This window comes from Anas platyrhynchos, chromosome Z (assembly GCF_047663525.1).
Source record: "Anas platyrhynchos isolate ZD024472 breed Pekin duck chromosome Z, IASCAAS_PekinDuck_T2T, whole genome shotgun sequence".
Lineage (NCBI taxonomy): Eukaryota > Metazoa > Chordata > Aves > Anseriformes > Anatidae > Anas > Anas platyrhynchos.
The window spans coordinates 15,504,462-15,516,518 of NC_092621.1; the positions used below are offsets into that span (position 1 = coordinate 15,504,462).

At 44.1% G+C, this 12,057-nt stretch overlaps 1 protein-coding gene across 3 annotated transcripts in view; it reads left to right on the forward strand.

Moving 5' to 3' along the window:
* The first annotated feature begins 90 nt into the window (after positions 1–90).
* NIM1K (NIM1 serine/threonine protein kinase) overlaps positions 91–12,057 on the forward strand; it is a 30,762-nt gene continuing 18,795 nt past the window's right edge. For 2 of the 3 annotated variants that reach the window (XM_072031223.1, XM_072031229.1), the window contains exon 1: positions 91–1,891. The gene's annotated coding sequence lies outside the window, so the exon portion shown is untranslated. Of the gene's footprint in view, positions 1,892–3,515; positions 3,797–12,057 lie in introns of those variants that run through there. The other variant, XM_072031226.1, reaches the window with a different exon arrangement.

Here is a 12,057-nt window from a genome sequence, read left to right on the forward strand (position 1 = left end):
GTGCTAAGGGAAGGATGTGGCACAATGCTAATCATGCAAGTGGAAATCGGCTATTGTATTTATACTTGGCTTTTTGATAACATGCAGGGGACAGGCCTGCTTGCTTTGCTGCATATCTGTTTGTTTTAGGTATCTGTAAAGTTGTGCATATGGACACAATACCTGTATCTGTGGAATTAAAGGAACTGTCTGTCTGCATGTCTTAACAAAACTAAAGATATTAGGTGGTACTGGCAACAGGGCTGTAGCTTAGCAAGCACTTTTGTTTGGTTGTTTGGTTGGTTTTTTGTTTGGTTGTTTTTTAATTTGTTTTGTTTTATCTCCCATTTTCAACAATGGCTTGTGAGTTAGTAGAGCAAGGATGCTCAGTTGTGCCCAGTGCTGCCTTCATCCAGAGTGCTGCTGAGCCCAGGTGGGAGCGTGGCAGGGGTAGGAGCAATCCTGCAGGTCCACCTTCAGGGGAGGAAGGAGAGGGATGCTGTTTTACTCTTTCTCTATGCAGGACAAAACCAGTCATAGATCCTAACTGGTATTTGTAGCTATGGAGTTCCTCTCCCAGGTGTTTGGCAAGGCAAAGGTTGCCTTGCAATGCCTAAGGGTGTGAGCTGAGGCCATGCTGCATCAAGGGCATGGATTTGAGGCTGAGGACAGCCTCAGGAGCAGAGTGAAAGTTTTTTTTTCAGTAACTCCATTGGAAAGCATTCCCCCTTGTAGACCTATAGTTGTTAGAGGGAAGATTTGGGGAGCCGGAAGTTCTGGCTGCTCTCTGTAATGGCCACTTTGCTACAGTCTATCTACAGAACTGTGGAACTTGCTGCCTGCAGTCTGCAGCCTGTCTTGGCTTGCAGAGTGAACAGCTGAGTTTCTGTAGAATTAAATTAATGGAATAAACCAATGGGGGGGTCTAGGCAGTGAGAAATGGAAAAGGAAATGAACAGGAATGTGTGTGGTGTGTTTGGACAGACTGTGAACTTTAAATGCAGACTCAGGTTAGAGGTAATCTTCCAGATTTATATGTAATATGCATGAAAAGCCAAAAACTGTTTCTGAAATTAGGGTGGGGAGAGGAAAAGGGGGCTGATTGATATTTTGAGAGCTGCTGAATTATTATCTGGAAGAAAGGATTAGTTGTTTAGGACAACCACTTTCCTTGAGCTGAAGAAAGCTCATCACTAATACTGTGCTCCAGGAGAAGCGCAGCTGTAACTGGGTGATAAATAGTTGCCTGCAACATGGAGTTAATTTGTTGTTGTTTCTAACAAGTTTGTCCTTAAACTAGTGCTTTGCTGAAAATAGTTTTAAAAATTAAAGCAACCTGTTAAATGAAGTGCAAATATTTTGTACCTACGGAGGTACCATTTCTCTTGTAGTGGTTATTTTCTCAAGCGGTCGCCAGTTCAGGCAGCTCTAACAGAAGACGGAGCCTTTTTTTCCGATTCACCAGCTCAACCCAACGCAGTTTAGTGGCTTGGGGACAACGCTGGGACTCTGCCTGTGCTCACACCGTGACGGGGCTTTTACACGCGGCGAGGAATGCCTGTGCAGCTCCGCGTTACGTTTTGCCAGCCAGGTTTTCTCATTTGTTAAAGGCTCCTTGTCATCCATAAAACGCTTGAGCCCGTTTCCACGTCCTTCAAATGAAGGCTGGCCGCCTCCTGTGAGGAAGAAATCTGTCCCACCGGGAGACCCGAAGCCGCCCCCTCCACCTCCGGGGGTGCCCCTCACGCACCGGGGGCTGCCAGCCGGACACCCAGCCCCCGCCGCCCCTCCTCTCGCCGAGGTGAAGCTGTCACCCGACGGAGGCACCGGACAGAGCCTGCCCGTCCCCCCCGGACCGGCGGGGTGCCGAGGGAGCAGCCCCTGCCCGCCCCGAGGCCCGGAGCTGTCCAAGGTTTGGGCCGCCCGAGGGAGGCGGGTAAATGGCGGGCCGCCTGACGGCAGAAAATGGCGGGCGCGCTGAGGCGGGCAGCGGGGATGGCCCCGACCCCCTCAGGCGGGGAGGCTCGGGGAGCCTCTCCCGGCCGCTGGAGCCGCCTGAGGGGAAACCTGGTCCCTGCTGGGGCTGCGGGAGGAGCCGGGCGGCGGAAAGGGGTTGTTCCTGCCGGGGAAGCTAGGGGCTGCCCGGCAGGGCGTGCGGCGGGGTCTGCGGCTGGGGGCGTTGTTTGGTGGAGGGGCCGGCACAAGGGGTGACGGACATCAATCAGCATGTGTCACGGGAAGTTTGTGCCTTCAGGGCTCTCCCCATTCAGGTCTTGCACCTTTCAGGACGTAGGCTGGTGTTGAAGCTGGCTCCTGACGAGCAGAGTTCCTGAAATCAGAGGTGTCTGTGTGTTAGAGCATGTTTAGATTGACCCCTCCCCTCTGCCCTCCCCCCCCCCCGGTAAGAAGGAAAATACAATAAAATGAAAAAGAATACTCATTTTCAGGGAGAGAAAAGAGTGTGTGTATGTAAAGTAATAATAATAAAGTAAATTAAAAGCAAGATTAGACTTCTGTTGCAAAGTGTCCTATGCTAAATACATGTACATAATCGTGTATTGTCGGTCCCTGTTACACCCCTGCTTCTAACATTACCAGAGAGAAGGAAAATTAGTTTTCTATTTTCTTCTTCTCGCCATTTTTGTGAAGCATTTTCTCTTGCTCTGGGTAACTTCTTTTCAAATGTTTTCTCAGTCTAAAATAGTTCCACAGGCTGAGCAATCCTATTGCTGTAAGTGAGAGAGAATAATTTTCTTCAGTTTATTTGTTTCTGACCACTTAAATATTATCATCCTTCTTCTGGAGCCTTTATTCAACTGATATCTCCTTTCTTATCTGTGGTATCGCATGCTACAAATATACCTGAATGTGCTCATTTTTGCTATTCTTACAGTTGCTTTTGGGGGATCTTTTGAGACTGTTGTTTTAAAAAGTGCAAGTTCTAGGGTGTTTTTAAAAACATTCTCTGGTTGTGAGGTCCTTAGCTTAGTCTTATGAAAATGTTCCAAGTGATGTTGTAAATTAACACAGCTGATCTCCACACAAGTCCTGCACTCCTGCAAGTACAAATCATTTATTGTAACACATTTTGATATAGTCATCCTGTTTTGAAGAAAAAAAAAAAAAAAAGCACTGGAAAATAACTGGTTCATAGTGCAGCAGCATTACAATGAACTCATAAACTAGCACTTTGCTGAAAAGGACTTTTCTCTGCATCCTGTAGGTCAAACTTCTCAGGAGGATGCTCTTTGCAGTGCGTGCATTGTGAGTTCCCACTCTGTGAGGTTCAGGGCACTGACCTGAGCAGATACTGCATTGTGTCAGCTGTGGTGCTTTGTTTATGGAAAGTATGAATGACAGATGGTTGTAAGATATATGTTCAAAATGTGCTCTTTGGCATGGATTTGGATTTTTTTGTTTGTTTGTTTGCTTGCTTTTTTTGGAGACAAACTTACACTGGGGTGGGGAAGATGACAAAAGAGAGCACATGAATCTGAACTGTACTGACAAGCAATGGGATTAGCTGTGTGGAAACACACACACAACTTTTGCATGGGCAGTCCTGGCCCCAGGCACTATTCCAGAGCCCCAGGAATTGGGAGTGCTTGCTTCTCTTCCTAATTTTTACTGTGTGGCAGGCAAGAAACTCCATCCTTTGAACCTCTCAGCTGGCAATGGCAAAATCTCCATGCTGGCTCCTCTGTGTGTTTGGGAAAAGCTAGTCCTTTGTGAGTAGGTAGCACTCTGCACTGTGTTGCTTTAGGACACTAACTGCAGATGTTAATCAGCTCAGCCTCTGACTGCTCCTTTAAAATAGGTAAATGGCTTTTATTTTCCTTTTTTTTTTTTTTTTTTCCTTGTATTTTATTATGATTACACAGAAAAAATAATTCTGCAAGCAGGCAGTTCACCTCCTGACTTTCTTTCCTGAAGCATAATACCAAAGACTTTTCTCTCCGCAGCAGGGAAGGTATTGAGAAAGATAACTTTGAAATAGGCATCTTTGAGTTTCTTGCTACGCTTTAAGCATGAGAGGAACTCTACCTGAGGTGGGAAGCATGGGATAATAGTCACTTTATTATGTTGATAACATAAATACATACTTGTGTACTCAGTACCCTTACAAATTAATTGAAAAACACTAATCTGTTTTAAGATATTATACATTCCAGATAACATCTGAGGACATTTCACTGCTTCCAGAAGTCATTCATAATCTGAGCCTCTCTTTCCTTGTGGTTGTGAATTGGTATTTTAAGCTGCAGAGAGAGTTAGAGATTATACCTATCTAGATCTCTGCAATAAAATAACTGTAAGTATGTCTGTGCTCGTGATAAATCTTGTTAATGCTGCATGGAGACAGATCTGCTCAGAGAGGATTAGGGGGATACATTTTCTACTGGTTGTCGTGACAACCTTTAAATCCATGCAGCTGTACAGTGGTGTGCTAATCCATGCAGTTTAATCCAGTTTCCAAATTAGATCATCAATACTGAGCTGCTAGATAACAGCTGGTTTAAATGCTCTTCATTACCTTCTAGCGTAATGTCCGGAGTCAAGGTGATGCACATCCAGTCTTCTAGGAAAGACACAGAGTTAAACCATGGAACAATTTGTTGCTGTAATAGAAGTATCTGCTTGGCTTAGCTTCCCAAACTCAGGATCTGTCAGAGATTTCTAATAAATTATCGTTCTAAATTACGATGTCGTTCATGATTTAGCAAGCAGATGAATAGTTTAAGGACTCTTTAATCCCTCTTTAAGATAAATCAGTTATTATGCTCTGCAACAATAAGAGGCAATGCTGTCACAAATCTTAAAACATTTGTTGTGAAATGAGAAAGTATTTAATCTGGAAGGAAGTGAAAAAATGTGAGTATTGCCTGCAAAGCAGGACGTGCTTGGAAACTGAGCTGGCGCTAAAGAATTCAGAACTACTCCTTGTTTGGGCTGATTCTCGGTTACATATGCCTCTTTTTTATTTTTGAAGTTATTGCATTATTACTGCCATGGTTTTTCCAACAGTTCACTGTGATGTGCTTGTGACCTTCAGTGTCTGTGACAGCTTTCACAAAGTCAAGGTACCCAGGCCCAGTTTTACGTGCAGGGTGGCTTCTTAGAGACACTGCATGTATGTAAAATGCCAGCCCTCTCTTCCAAAATAGGGCCATATTTAGTACAGTTGTCTGTACGGCGTAGTTGAAAGAATGTTTTTATTTTTTCTGAATCTGGCAGAAGTTAATGCTCTGGTGCTTATCCTATCACCCCACCTCCCATCAAAAAGTCCCTCCCCAGCTTTCCTATAGGCCCCTGTAGGCACTGGAAGGCCACTGTGAGGTCTCCCCAGAGCCTCCTCTTCTCCAGGCTGAACAACCCCAGCTCTCTCAGCTTTTCTTCACAGGAGAGGTGCTCCAGCCTTCTGATCATCCTCGTGGCTTCCTCTGTGTTCTAGGTGGGTCTCACAAGAACGGAGCAGAGGGGGAGAATCACCTCCCTTGCCCTGCTGGCCGTGATGCTTTTGGTGCAGTGCCAAGCCCCCGAGGATCTCCACCCGGACACTGAGCCATAACCACAACCCTTTGAGGGCATAATCTAGCTTCAGCTTTCTACTTCTTTGCAAGTTAGAAAACATAAGGTTATTTCTTATGTATTAGTGTTATTTCTACCCTTCTGGATGATGGTAGGCTGCTAAATGTCACAGCAGACCTGGAGGTCTGAGTTTATAATCACAGGTCAGCTTTATTGTAACATATTTGGAAATACCTATTCTTCAGGCAACTATCTATCACCCAGTTACAGCTGAGCCTCTCTTGGAGCACTGTATTAGCTGATGATTGAGGTAATTTCAGTATTTCAGAAGTGATCGCATTCTTTGTTTACATGTGTGCACAAACACATTTTTCTTCTTTATAATTTGTATTTGACGTTTGGAAATATAGAAACATACACTAGTGGCAGTGATTGCCCCTGCCCCAACTTACAGCACAGAGGCAAGCGGTGGGTGTGAATTAGGGAAGAGCACTGATTAGAGCTTTTTCTTAAATTCTGGACGTAGGTGCAGTGGGGATGATCAGCCACGCCACGTGTCCGGCCTTCTGTGCAGGGGAGAGTTCCCAGGACTGATGGTAAAGCAGCGAGGGGTTCACCAACAGCTTGCCATTTATTTCCTGGTCCATAGCGTGTTTGTGCGTAGGTGCACTGCATGTCTGCACCACACCGAACGCAGGCATTGCCGACCCCTGCGGCTGTATGTTTGGCATCCTCCTGCTTGGCAGGAGCCACCTGCAGCACAGGCTCCCTTTATCTGTGCCACTGCACGCAGCAAGGGGAGAGCACAGCTGCCCTCCTGTCCTTAAGGACTGTGTTATCTTATCACCAGAGCTGTATTTAGGCAGGTGTCATCCAGAGGCTGGGGATGCACACGGAGAGCTCCCCTTAGGCTGGCACAGTAGTGATGTCCTGAAAAACGCTCGGATTCTGGCAGGATCAGATTTGAAAGGAAATCAAAGGACAGCATTTCAGAAGCAGCGCTAATAAGTGTCTGCTCTTCTGCAGTATATAAATGACTGCTTTTTATCTTAATTTGAAGTGTAATCAGCTCCATTTGGTGGAGGTTGCTCCTGAAAGCAGTTTAGTTGTAATTAATGCTGGCAGATCCTTGCATCAGTAATGAAGATTTTGCAAAAGTATTTTATTTCAAGGCCCTTCTTGTATATTTTTCTTTGATTCCCCCTCCCTCCCCTCCATGTTCTCTGCTGTCCCAGACCCCTTTTGGCTGGTTGATGCTGCTTGAAGCAGCTGATGTCTTGCTAAGTGTAAAAAAAGAGCTGCAGGATCCCCATCACAATCAAAGAGCCGGAGCATCAGTAAGAGCCGGGCTTGGCTGGTTTCCCAGACGCAGCTTATATCGTCCATCCTCTTTGGTGTTCTTGGTCTCTTGTGACCCAGGATTTGATGACCTCCTGAGGACGTGTTTGGCAGAAAAATGAAAGGTCTGGAGTTCAAACCTAGCCCTACGCTTCACATGAAAGCACAGCCACCAAGTGATACGTGCTGAATACACGTGGGAATGTGGACTGGAGTTTACCAAAACTTTCCAGTCTCAGAGGTCAAAAGAAACACATGGTAACTGAGGTTTAATTCTTACTAAATATCACATTTTCTCATCTGGGTGTCTTGCAGAGAGCTATTCCCATAAACCTGATGCTGAGAAACCTTTTTGTGACTCTCCTTCACGTGAGGGGGTGTTAGTCTGGTGCATGCACGATATCGCAGAAACACCATACAGGACTGCATTGCAATGAGTGAATTGTCCTGACCCATCCCCACAGCTACTTGCTTTAATTGCAGTTGTGGTTTTCAGGGCACGCCTGTGGGATAGCCGTGTAGTTACAGTGCTCTGCTGTGCGATGGCAAGGCTGGACCTGAGACCCTTCCTCAGGGCTCACCACGGGGTTTTGAACACGCGCAGCCAAAGTCTGAGCAGGTGCTCCAGGAGCAGAGCTTCCTCACAGTAGTTCTTTCAATCTGCTTTCTGTAGGTTTTGTTCATCTAAAAGCATACGAAAGCTGTTTTTGTCCTGATGTGGATTACCTTCTCTAAAGAAAAGGAATTGTTTTTGTCAGCTCCACCTAACAGACGTCTGAGGAGGTACGGGACATTTGCAAAGAAGCGCCTGTCATGGGACATTGCCTCTTCCACCACTCATAGGGAAAAATATTGCTATCAGCAAAGGCTAAAAGGGGAGCAAGTGCATCACTAACTCACAAGAAGAATGTGGCTTCCTTGATAATGTGTTGTTTCAGAAATTGCTTCCTTTAGAGGAAGGGATTCAAGGCTATAGAACAGGGAAAAGAAAAGCGAGTGAGAGCCCCTGAAGTCACACGCTGGTGTCTGACCTGAACAGCTTTTGTTTCACTGGTGCCCATTACTGAGCCTGCGTTTTTCTGATGTGTGTGTACACCCACTGAAAGTGGCTTTCTTCTGTCTCTTTTACTGTTACCCTTCAGGATACCTTAGAGACAAGCAAAACTATCAGAAAATGTAAGGAGGAACACTGAGAAAGCCAGAACTACTTCTGGAGGAAGTACTCAGCGCGTGTGTCCATGCTCTGAAGGCTGGCAGACTCAGCGGCTGCCGTGATGTTGTGACTGGCAGTCTGTCTGCACACCATGCACACGGAATGGCATCTGACTGCTACAGCCTGAGAAAGGAAACCAGTCCCTTGCTCGTATCAGAGTCATTTTCTACCAGAGACCTGAGCTTTACCTGGTAAATACATACACAACACTTAGTTGCAATGCAGTTCTGCGTACATCTAATCCTTCAGAAGTCCTGTTTGAAGACTCCCTAAATTTGGCAGCTTTTGCACTGAGAGCTTGTTTTTTGTTTTGCTGCCTGCTGGTCCTCTCAGCAGTATATGCAACATGGTGTATCTATGGGATGTCAGTGCTTTGAACATAGGACGTCTGCCAAGGCCTCCTGAATTTTAAATCTGATTTGTACTCTGACCCTGTTTGTATTTGTAGGTAAGCTTTATGTCTGCCAGCGTATGTTTCCTATGTGTTAAATAAGAGTGTGTTGTGCTACGTTGGGGATTGATAAATACATTTCAGTACAGAATGGATATGGAGATGCTCAAAGGGAGTCTATGTTTTATCTGAACCCTGGAATGCAACCACTAGGTGACCTGGAGAAACTGTTCAAGGAAGGATGAAAACATATCTCTGTTTCCATTATTTTTCTCTCTTCATTTGGTATTTCAGAAATTGGAAGTAAAATCTAAGCTACTATGAAACAATAATCGAAATAAAACCTTCCTGGAATTGGAAATCTCATATGGGCTGAAGGAAAAGAACTCAGCTTCATTTGGCCATGTTAGAAGACCTGGCATAAAGGTTTCGAGTCAGTATTAGTAGTATTATAGGACTTCTCAAATAACACTCAGAATTATTTCTTAAATTTAGGAGTGTAACTGAAGAAGTTCAGAATTAGCAAATGTATTGCCAGACCTCCTTTAATTGACGAAGAACTGTATGTTTATATTAAAATGGAAAAAGTGAACAAATCCCACTTTCATCAGAAATGAGACTCGATCCTCTGCATCTCAGCTGTAATGTTTCAGGTCCATTTCCCACAGCTTATGAAACTTTTCAGTCTTCTCTCTGTGTGTCTTGGGCACATGCTAACTCACTAAAGCCACAGGCTCAACCTGTTTACTTCTCCAGAGTGAACTTTACATGCCAACAGCAACTTAATGCCATTTTTTTGGTTGTTTGTTTGTTCTGTTGTAATGGAAAAATACGAAAAGCACCAAGCTTTGAAGGAATGTCAGGAGCAGTAAGCAGAAATGTGACATTGCCTAGAGTGAATAGTGGGTTAGGTCTATGTGCACATCTAATTAGTTTATGAGCAAGAGTTGAGCACGATGTGGTAGGACAGGTTGTCTTTTTGCTTTGGTTTTAATTTAACTGTGCCTGGAAAGTATGTATGCGTCTAATTCTGTAGCATGTTTAAGCAAAATCTGGGAGCTCTGGAGAGTGCAGGGCGGCAGGATATGGGCCTGAAGCTGGCTTTGAGATGGGAGCAGCCTTTCAGAATAATGGTCCTCTCACTTTTGGTGCTAGTACTGTCGTGATCAGTGTGGTGAATGATGTGTTTTGGTGTTCTGAGAGGCCAGAGGTACTGCCAGGTTTAAAAAATGAGAAACAAAAATGGACAGAATTATTTCTGGAGCCAGTAAATGGTGATGGGAAGCTGTTTGCTCATGCCAGGCCCATGACTGAGAGGTTATGAGAACAATCTCTTTGCATTTCTGTTTTGTGCCATCAGAAAAGGCCGTTCTGTCTCAAGGTGGTGTTGACTGTTCACGTGCGATGTGTTACCAGGCAAAATTAAATGCCGTGTTACGTCTACCCTGAGCAGCTCACTGCAGGAGTGCTTCCAACACACCCCCTTCAAGGTTCAGTCAAGCACTGGCTGTGACTTTGCCCTTCTTCACCACACATTTTTGCAATGATCCAGGTGGCGGAAGGGTGAGAGCTGTCCAGGGCTGGTGTGTCCATCAGGTGAGGCCCTGACCAGGCCCGGGCCACTGTCCTGACCAGCGCCAAGCCACGAGGCCCAATATAAGGGGTGATGGCCTTCTGGGCTGCCCACTGCCAGGCTTTGGGGTGACGCTGAGCATTTCTCATCCTGTTTTGCCTGGCTGGCCTCGCCTCATCGGCTGGCTGGGTCAGTGGAGGCTGGATGGACTGAGCTCTCCTATCTCTTGTTTACGCTTCCCTCCATCTGCAAAGCAGTTTCAGAAAGCCTAATGGGTTTGTTTGACTCCGTATGGTTTAATGAGAGGTCATCTGAACTGCAGGCGATGCTCTGAGTGCTGCCTTTAGCACTGGGGAAAAGTATCATTATAAATTTAAGGTCAGCTTTTTTTACTCAGTATGTTTTCCTGTGAGCATGCAGTTCCATGCGCATCTCATTTAAACGGCAGTCTCATTCCTAAGTGCCTTGACAAAAATCCCATCCCATAGATTTTATTTACTTCCTGGTTTAGTTATGATAAATTGCAGAAGCAATTATCACCACTGAAGTAGTAGACTCTTACAATATTCTGACTTCGTACATTTTCTTTTCCTTTTTTTTTTTTTTTTTAAAGCAGTTATTAGCAGCTAGTTCCACTAGCTTTTCTGTTGTTGTTTTTCCCCCCCTTACAGTGTAAAATGAAACTAGAGGTTTTTCCACTTCCATTGAGTTGTGCTACTCTCAAGCAGCTGACTTTTTTCTGTGTTGGTAGAAGGTTGCTCTGAAGGGACAGAGCATTAAGCAAATCCAGGACAGTGGGCAGTGAATGAAATGCTGGAGGCGCGATATTATGGTCTATATAAAAACAGATTGCTCTCTCGTAATTTCAGTAAAATAGGAATAGTTTATAAATTCCTTGGAATCTATATGATTGTGCCCCTACTGCCGGATTCATTTCTGGATACTTACCTGCAATTTTCCTGTGAATTTCTGCAGGGAGGAAATTGAAGTAAGGTAAGGAATTGGAGTGTCTTACCTGTAGTTTTTTTCGTAAATCTGGTATTTAGGATCATGCATTGTGAATGGTGGTTTTGAATCTGTAAATGTCAGGTAAGAGTCTGCACTGGGGGAATGAGTGTTTGCAGGGAAGAATATGGTTTAAAGCTGTTCTAAAGTTAGTTGTGTTCTACTTTTGCATATCTTGGCTTTTGTTTGTTTGTTTATTTATCAGTGACCCTCTGCTTCTTGAAACCATGGAGCATAATTTGTATCTGTGTAATACCTCAGAATTGGAATTATTCCTAATTTTTATTTTTGCAAGCTTGTCAAAATCTTGTCCCCAAACTTGCATGTAGAATATGTTTTTTGTTTGTTTGTTTGTTTGTTTGTTTAATGCGTCATCTTTTGTAACTTTTGGAGATGTTTTATAGTCCTCTGTGTGGTAAATTTTATGATCTTTTGTATGGTAGTTCAAACGCCACATGGTATATATTTAGCAATTCCAGAAATCTTTGGAACAACAGTTTCTTTGCCAGTGCATCTAATTAGAAAAAAAAAAAAAAAAATGGTTTCCTAATTGGAAAAGTAAAATAAATAAATAAATAAATAAATAAATAAATAAATAAATAAATAAATAAATTGGAAATTTGAAAGAACTGTTTTCCTAATGCTGCTGACCAGTCGGATTTGAGCTACTCTTTCTTATGGGACCAAGTTGACACAAGTCTTCAGTTTGACAAATACAGTAATAATCTGTGTTCCAACACAGATATGCAGCAAATCTCAATGAGGTTAGCTAATTAAATTAAATATAGCAAAATGTATAATGTTAATGTTGTCTCTTTCAAGTCAGGAAAGCTTTTGCTATTGAAATGTATTATGAAAGGCAGGACGGTGTTAGGTATTCAGGAGGTAGCAACTTTTTTGCATGTCTCTGACTGGATCAGTGGCGAGCTGTGAATTCCTTGGGCATCTGAGGTGTTCCCCTTCTGCGGAACCCCTCCCAGTCAGAGGGGTTTTGGTCTGTGCCTGCCCGTGTACCTCTGCTGTCCTGGC